Source organism: Dasypus novemcinctus, chromosome 11, assembly GCF_030445035.2.
Source record: "Dasypus novemcinctus isolate mDasNov1 chromosome 11, mDasNov1.1.hap2, whole genome shotgun sequence".
In the NCBI taxonomy this organism is placed as follows: domain Eukaryota; kingdom Metazoa; phylum Chordata; class Mammalia; order Cingulata; family Dasypodidae; genus Dasypus; species Dasypus novemcinctus.
Genome location: NC_080683.1, coordinates 3,274,820 through 3,284,035, shown reverse-complemented (window position 1 = coordinate 3,284,035; position 9,216 = coordinate 3,274,820).

Sequence of the window (9,216 nt, the reverse complement as noted above, 5' to 3'; positions counted from 1 at the left end):
ATGTGCGAGCACACACGTGCTCCTGCTTTAACAGGCCACAGCGCACACACCAGAACCACCCAAGAGATTGCACAACACTTCATTTAAGCAAAGTTTCAGGGGTTTTCTGTTCCGCCTTGTTTTCGCCAAGCGGATTTTGCTTTCAGGAGCCCGGGACGGCGTTGCCTTCTTGCACATCAATTTCCAAGGGATTGAGACTGCTTTTCTCAGAAGTTCTTGGCACATCGGAAGAGCCACGATCCTTTCCTTCCCTGAAGGCCTTCCCCAGAGAGGATGTTCAGGTCTAAAGCTGAAATCCGCACTCAGTTTGGGAGACTGGAAAAAGGCTCAGAACATTTTTATGGAAAGTCCCCTTTTTAGGAAAAATTCCCAACTTGAAAAATAAATCGGTCGGCACTGTTGCGCTAGTCTTTTTTTTATTTTATGTGTATGGCAGCCAAACCTGTCTCTAACTACCATACCTCGCCACAGATCAGCGTGGGAGCCAAAGGCAACCACAGGGGAGGGGTATTTATTGGGATATTAGCTAGACTTCTACATGAAGAGACTCCAAAGACGGTGCTTAAACCAGGCACACGCTCGCCCCTCTCAGGTCAGAGCCTCCCGGTGAGCAGGCGGGGCGGGCGTGGCACGAGGCTGGCACCGGCTGGCACGGCTGCTCCTCGGGGCGTTCGGGAGCCCGGGCGCCTCCGTCCTGTGCTCTGCCCCGCCCCCGGGCACCGTCCTTGTCGGTGTGACTGGCACAGGTGTCCACCAGGTGTCCCTTCCCGTCCCAAGGAAGCGCAGTGAGAGAGGAACCAGGCCAGGCACGACCTGGAAACTCCCCCCACTCACCTCCCGTTTGCAAAAACGCGATTCTGCGGGAGGCTGGGAAATGCGGTCTCTGGTTTGTCTACCATGTGCACAGCTAAAATGAAAGCCATATAAGAAGAAAATGGACTTGGGGAGACAAACGCAGCGCGCAGCAAGAGGCCAAGTTTCTTGGGAAACTCTGCCCCTGGGGGTGCCATATTGGATAATGGCAAAGCAAAGCGCACAAAGAGAAAACGGGGCACTGGAGTGGGTCCCCTGTTTGAGATCTCCACGGGTGTCCAGTGTGGATGTCCAGTGGGAAGGACCAGGTCCTGTGTGACTCGGGCTGAAAACACTAGGACCCGCACTCCCCTCTCCATGCTCCCAGGCAGTTTTCCCAGAAACCCCCATTGGGTTAAAGTGAACTTGGCTTTTCTACTTCCTGTAACGTTACAGCGCCTGACAAATGCAATCTGAACTCTCCCTCCAGACAGAAGGAAGGAAGGAGGTGGGTAATGCCTAAAATGGCAGCCCCTCTGCTCCCGCCAGCTTCTTCCTTCTTGTCCAAATTTCTTCTCAATTCAAGACTTCTAATAATTGCTTCCAGGAAGCCAATTTCAAAGAGAAGAAATCAATACCCCCATAGCCTTTACCTCATCATCTATTCATGGGTTAAAATTTTTTTAAAAAGGTGAAGCAGACTTGGCCCAATGGATAGGGCATCCGTCTACCACCTGGGAGGTCCGCGGTTCAAATCCCGGGCCTCCTTGACCCATGTGGAGCTGGCCCACGAGCAGTGCTGATGCGCGCAAGGAGTGCCTGCCATGCAGGGGTGTCCCCGCGTAGGGGAGCCCCACTCCGCAAGGAGTGCGCCCCGTAAGGAGAGCTGCCCAGCACAAAAGAAAGTGCAGCCTGCCCAGGAATGGCACCGCCTGCACAGAGAGCTGACACAGCAAGATGACACAACAAAAAGAAACACAGATTCCCGTGCTGCTGACAACAACAGAAACGGACAAAGAAGAAGACACAGCAAATAGACACAGAGAACAGAAAACCAGGGCAGGGGGGAAAGGGAGAAAAATAAATAAAAATAAATCTTTAAAAAAATTTTTTTTTAAAAAGAAGTGATGGTGCAATGACCTCTCAAGATACCTTATTGCGGGAAGCAGATGTGGCTCAAGCAATTGGGCTCCCGTCTACCATATAAGAGGTCCAGGGTCCAATGCCCAGGGCCTCCTGGTGAAGGCAAAGTGGCCCACGTGGCAAGCTGCCCCAGATGGAATGCTGCCCCGTGCAGGAGTCCTGGCATACATGGAGAGCTGGCACAGCAAGATGATGCAACAAAAAGAGACACAGAGGAGAGATAATAAGAGACGCAACAGATCAGGGAGCTGAGGTGGCGCAGGAGAGTGATCGATCGCCTCTCTCCCACTCCGGAAGGTCCCAGGATCATTTCCCGGAGCCGCCTAGTGAGAAGACAGGCAGACACAGAAGAACACACAGTGAAGGGACACAGAGAGGAGCAACGGATGGAAGGGGGAGAAGTAAATACATAAATAAATCTTTAAAATAAAAAGGTACCTTATTTCTCCCCTAGAGAGCTCAGCACCTTGGCAGCTGAAAATCTCACAGGCAAAGTGGCGGTCAGAGAACAGGTGGCACCTGGCCACAGCCTGCCCTTGTCCAGTCTGGACCCTTAAGGCCTGCGCTTCCGTAACATCCTAGAATCTGCCTTGCTTGGCAACTGCAGTTCCACATCCCATTCCCACTTCAAACTCCAATTTAGGAAGCGAGGTGGAGCTGGCCTGGTCACAGCCGTACTGTGTGGCGTGAGCTGGGGGTTCTGTATTACCCAACAGGGACCTGAATGGCAGGAGTGGATTGACATTGCCTCACCCATAGCCCTTGGGCCTGACGATAGGGTTGTGCCAACGTCTTTCTTTCTATTGTCTTTTTTTTTAAAGATACATAAATCACACAAAATATTACATTAAAAAATATAAGAGGTTCCCATATACCCCATTCCCCACACCCCCTTCTTTTTTTTAAGGTTTATTTTATTTATTTCTCCCCCCACCTTGTTGTTGGCACTTGCTGTCTGCTCTCTGTGTCTGTTCATTGTGTGCTCTCTGTGTCTGCTTGTCTTCTTTTTAGGAGGCACCGGGAACTGAACCCAGGACCTCCCACATGGAAGGGAGGTGCCTAATCGCTTGAACCACCTCCACTAGCTGCTTATTGTCTCTCATTGTGTTTTCTTGTTGCATCATCTCGTTGTCAGCTCATTGCATCAGCTCACTGTGCCAGCCTGTCCCATCAGCTTGCTTTCTTGCTCGTCTTCTTTAGAAGGCACCAGGAACCAAACCTGGGACCTCCCATGCAGTAGGCAGGTGCCCAACTGCTTGAGCCACATTGACTTTCCCCAAAAGTCTTTCAAGAGCATCAACAGTGGTGTCTCTACTGCTTGGCCTGAAGGTTTTTTCTGGCACCTGCCCCTTCTGTGCACAGAAAGCTGGAAATAAATGCCAGTGTAGCGGTTTGATATTATTGATGAATTCCAAAAAAAAGAAATACTGCATTATGTTTGTAAGCTGATCTTTTTCTCTGGGCATATTAAATTATATGGGATTCAGAGGTTTATCTGATTAAGTAATTACGTAAACCTCTGGTGCCAGTAGGGCACCCCTTGGTGGGTGGGGACTCACAGGTAAAAGGCATGGCAGAGGACAGGGTGGAGGGTTCTTACTGTTGGAGTTTTGATGTTGCAGTTTGATGGTGACGCCTTAAGCTGGAGGCCCAGGAAGTAAGCTCACAGAGGAGAGAGAAGCAAGACCCTGGAACAGAGGAACCCTGAGCCCAGGAAGAAGCAAGCCTTGGGAAGAGAGGAACCCTGAACCCAGAGAGAAGCAAGATCCTGGAAGGGAGGAGCCCAGGAAGCCTGAACCCTGGCAGATGTTGGCAGCCATCTTGCTCCAACACGTGGAAATAGACTTTGGGGAGGGAAGTAACTTATGCTTTATGGCCTGGTATCTGTAAGTTCCTACTCCAAATAAATACCCTTTGTAAAAACCAACCAACTTCTGGTATTTTGCATCAGCACGCCTTTGGCTGATTAATACAGCCAGGAAATTAATACCCCCAAGAGCAGCCCTCAACCAACGACGGACAGGAACTGGAGTAAACTACCCCAGCTCCCTCAGCCCCAGCAGGGCTAACGCTGCGGCGCACGCGCTAGAGTCCTGGTCTCGGGGGGTTCATGTGCGCCCCCACAGTGGCAAACTTGCTCCATCACCCACCCTGTATCCCCCGTGCGTCCTTCCCTGCCTCGCTGCCCCCTCCCCAGGCTCCCTGGGATCACCTCCCAGACACACTTCTTGCGCTTGAATCCTTGTCTCAGGCCTGCTGCCGGGAGAGAAGATTAACTAAGGCACCCACTTACCAGGCGCCAGGCCAAACGCCGCAGAGGGCGAGCCTGGGGACAGGCGCTGCGCTCACGCCCCGCTGCGGATGAGAAACTGAGGCATCAGAAAAGCCACGTGGCTTGCCGCAGGCCCTACGGGGCGGAGCCGGACGCACACCCGAGCAGCGGGGCTCCTGGGTGCACGCTCAAACCCCTGCCCCCCGGCGTCTTCCCAACACCTGGCCCCCTGCCCCCTCCCCGCCCCCGCCCCCGCCCCGGCAGGGCCTCTCCGCCCGCTTGCACCTGCACCCCTCTCAGCTCCCTCAGCCTCCAGGACGCTCCCGCCCTCGGGACCCCTGCCGGGACTGCCCCGCGCCTGACCAGTCACTTGTGCGCTCGTGTCCAGGCGCCCAGAGGCAGGGCCGCGGGAGTGTCTGCTGGAACAACGAGCTTAGCGTCGGGTGAGTCAAGGCCAACCCCCTCCGCAGCCCACCCTCGCCTCAAGTCAATACCATTTTCAGACCAGAAACAGAGGGGGCTTTGGTTTCTATTCCTTCCTTTTTTTATGTATATAAAAATGTTTCCATTGGGTGCAGACCCCGCCACTTCCTCAGCGCAGCCGCCCTGGGCGCACGCGCAGCCATCCCACGCCAGCGGCCCGCACCTCGGATCCTGCTCGCGTGGAGCCGACTGCCCCCCCCTGAGGAAGCCGCCCGGCCTCGAAGGGCCCCCGCAGGCCCAGGCGCCCTCTCCCCACCCATCCACTCCACGCTGCTCCCCGGGAACCCAGCAACGCCCGCGGGGCGGGGGGCGGGCCGTGCGCCCCCACCTGCGCCTCGCTCGCACCTCCCGCCCCGCTGAGTCTGCGACCCCTGGGAGCGGTGGTGCGCTTCCGCCCTCTCGCCCACGCCTTGCTCCCTGTGGGGGCGGCTGCCCGTGGAACCAGCCCACGCAGGGAACCAGCCCACGCAGGGATCGGCTGGGCCAGGCCAAGGGGGCGGCGGCCCGAGGCTGAGACCCCAGCTCCCAGGGATGGCCTTAGCCCGCGGGAGGGAGACTTATGCCCCTCCCCTGCCCTTCCACGGCCAAAGGCCTCTCCAAGGTTTCTTCCACCTCCTGCATCCTGGAGGGACAGGCTCCAGCTCCATCCCTGTCCTGGGTACCACCCCCCCCCCCCACCAAAGGGGCAGTCTCCCCCTCGCCCTTCAGCGCTGCCGCGGGGCAAGGATGGAGCTTGACCAGGGCAGAAGGGACGTGCGGACGACTTCTGCCCCCCTCGGGTCCGGTCCCAGTGTGGCGGAAGGAACCCAGGCTTTGCCTTAAGGCGGCCCGGGACCCCGGGGTCAGCTTGGCCACCCTTATTAGCGTCACCTGTCACACACGCGGCCAAAGCCCTACGCTCCTCCTACGATTACCTCTGAGAATTAAATAGGAACATCAAAATGAGGGGTCTCTCCCCTACACGTGTGAAAGGAAGACGCGCAGCGCGCGGTTCCCCAGAGCCGAGGTTTGGGAGGAAGCTGTGTTCCCCGACGGGCCTAGCCGGGGGCGTGGTGGTGTGGACACAGGAAGGCTGGGCCGCTCTGGGAACCTGACACCATCTGCCTGCCGCGTGGAAAGTCCCAAGATAGTGGGTGCCATGGAATGTATGCGGTCAACTAAACAGTCAGAACAGTGTGCCTGGGACACCATCGTTTATGCAAAAAAGGCCCATAGCCACATTTGTTCTTTGTATGCATGTCATCTCTCTGAAAAGGTAAACTTGAGACTGGAGAGGAGGGTTGCCCCTGGGGACAATGGGGGGGCAAGAAAAGGAGTGCAGGGCAAGGAGGGAGACTTGCTTTTCCCTCTCATCCCCTTTAAGCCTTGGCGTCTTTTTTTTTTTTTTTTTAGGTCCTGAGGCCACGGATTGAACCCGGCGCCTCACATGTGGGAGGCCGGGGCTCAACCCCTGAGCCACGTCGGCTCCCCTGAGTGGGCTTTTTCATTTGTTTGCTTGTTGTTTGTTTTGTTTTACTTTTAGGAGGCACCGGGAAACAAACCCGGGACCCCCCGTGTGGGAAAGCAGGCGCTCACCCGCTTGAGCCTCACCGGCTCCCATTGCTTTGCATTTTTTTACTGCATGAGTGTGGTGTGGATTCAGATAAATGAAACGTCAGGAGGCCAAGGAAAAAGTGCTGGAAACAGGCGGGAAGACTCTTGCAGGAAGGTCTTTTGTGGGAGGAAGGGCGCCCGGCTTGCCACAGTAGCAAACGGTGCGGCAAGAAGCGATACCGCCTCTGCCCACTGGGCCTAGATAAGGTGACCACGCCTGACTAGGCCTTTGCTGCTAACGGCTGGCCGGCGCTGCCCTCCCCCTTTTTATCTCTGGGCGCCCGGCTTGCCACAGTCTTTGGGGGAAACAGCCCTTCCTCGGTGTCCTCAATCCTGTCCCCCAAATATAAGAAGTCCATTAAAGAATTTTTTCAGAAAAAGGGGCTTAAATGTTTACCTAAATGTTCCAGCCCACCCTGCTGGACTACTAGCAAGGGACACTGCAGTCTCTGCAGATTAAGTTTTAGTCTGTAAAATCTGAAATATACAAAAGTAGAGAGAGTGGTATGAGACTGCCGGGAAGATGGCGGGCTAAAAAGACACGGGGCTCTTCTCTCCCAGAGAATTAGCCTGAGGACAGGCAGAAACGCCATGGGGAAAAAGTCCTCGAGGGATGAGGACACCAGGGGAGGGCTGGACACTGGCCAGAGGAGAGAGAGGCGAAGGAGGGGAACAGCGGAATTGTCTGGCCTCTGGGCCAGCTACAAAGGGGCTCCAGGGCTCCCCCACCCCAGGAAAGGGAGAGAGGGGGACACAGCCCAAGGCTGGCTCAGCTCCTGACCCGCAGATTGGTCTGCTGGGTCCCGGGAGCCCGTCCAGGCGGGTGGGACTGCCGCTGTTTGCCTTGGGAGCCGGCCAGGGGCTCAGGAGATCCGACCCGCTCCATCGCCCTCTCTACCTATTTCCTACCTGGGAAAAGGGAGGGGGCTGCCGGCCAAGGTTGCAGAACTGCCTCTGAGAAAGTTTAGATTAGGAGACTCTTGGCCTCCAGGCAGGATCCTCTGTCACATTTATCTGGTCCAGGTTGCAGCAAAGACACTCCGACCAGGCATTGAACTGAGCGGGCTCCAAAGAGCACCACCTGCTGGCAGACCAAGGAAGTGCACATGAGGAAATCAAGTAAGAGTCGTTTTTGGCCTTTATAGTCTCCCTCCCCAAGGCCCTAGGAAGCGGATCTACAACCCATTACAGGGTCTAGAGCCCAGTACTGACCAACTAACAGGGACAATCATAAAGACCCAGACCAGGCTGAAACACAAACCAAAGGACAGCAGGAACACACAGCCTCCACCACTAACTGCCTACGAGAGAGAGAAACGGAGCATCTGAGTAAACTCACCATCCTAATCGGATGCCTAGACATCAGCAAAAAATGATGAGCCATACTAAGAAAGTGGAAGAAATGGCCCAAGCAAAGGAACATATCAAAGTCCCAGATGAGACACAGGCTTTGAGACGACTAATCAACGAGACACGCACAAATTTCCAAAATCAACATAATGAGTTGAAAGACAATATGGCTAAAGAGATAAACAACATCGAGAATACATGGAGGGGAAGCAGATGTGGCCCAAGCAGTTGGGCTCCCACCTATCACATGGGAGACCCCTGGTTTGGTTCCTGGTGCCTCCTTAAGACAACGCGCTGGCACAACATGCAGGTGCAGCTGGCTGACACAACAAGAGACACAAGGAAAACCTGAATGAGAGGCACAGCAAAGCAGGGAGCAGAGGTGGCTCAAGTGATGAAGTGACTCCCTCTCACAGCAGAGGTCCCGGGTTCAGTTCCCAGGTCCTGCTCAAAAACAAGGAAGACAACAGACACAGCATGAGCAAACAATGAATGGGTAGGGAGAAATAAATAAATCTTAAAAATATATATATACATTGAGTAAGCACAAAGAAGAATTTGAAATCCTAAATAGAAAAGTAACAGAGCTCATGGGAATGAAAGACATGACAGGTGAGATTATAAACACATCAGAGGCCCCGCGGGGCAAGGACCGGTTCCCACTGCCCTCTGCACAGCCACGTGCTGGATGTTGCAGTCGAGATCCCGTGTCCCCACGCTCCTGCCCCTGGCAGTCCAGTCAAGATGGGTTTTATATTTTCAAAATCTATGAATGAGAACGTGAAAAATCAACAGGAGTTCATGCTTACGAATTCACAGCTTCAGCTTTGGGAGCTCCTTGACTCGAGCTCTAGCCGTTTTGCTCTGGGACTTGCTGCTTTGTCATCACGGTATCCTTTCCTCCTCCTGCCCAGCGTGCCACAACGAAAGCACCACTCGGGTGGCTTGTTTCAATCCCACCCTTTGTCAACCTTATTCAGCAGGAAAACGGACCAGAATTAGAAATTCAATCACTTCTCATGCCAATAGAACTCAACCCGGGCAGTACGTTCAGTTCCCCCAGGGGATTTTATATGTTTAGGCTCCATCCTCAGATCAGTCGGATCCCTTCATGGTTAGACCTGGGTGCTGATGCGGTTTTAAGCCCTCCGGGATGATAATTTACAGCCAGGGTTGGAAACCTTTGCTCTTTCCTTCTTTTCTTATGATGCTGCATTATCATACTTGACTCTGGTAGTAATTTAATGTAATCTGTATTAGAGCTGGAACCAAATAAAGTTTCAATTAATAGCAAGTTAGGGAAACGGACTTGGCCCAGTGGTTAGGGCGTCCGTCTACCACATGGGAGGTCTGTGGTTCAAGCCCCGGGCCTCCTTGACCCGTGTGGAGCTGGCCCACGCACAGTGCTGATGCGCGCAAGGAGTGCCGTGCCACACAGGAGTGTCCCCCGCGTAGGGGAGCCCCACGCGCAAGGAGTGCACCCCGTAAGGAGAGCCGCCCAGCGCGAAAGAAAGTGCAGCCTGCCCAGGAATGGCGCCGCCCACACTTCCCGTGCCGCTGACGACAACAGAAGCGGACAAAGA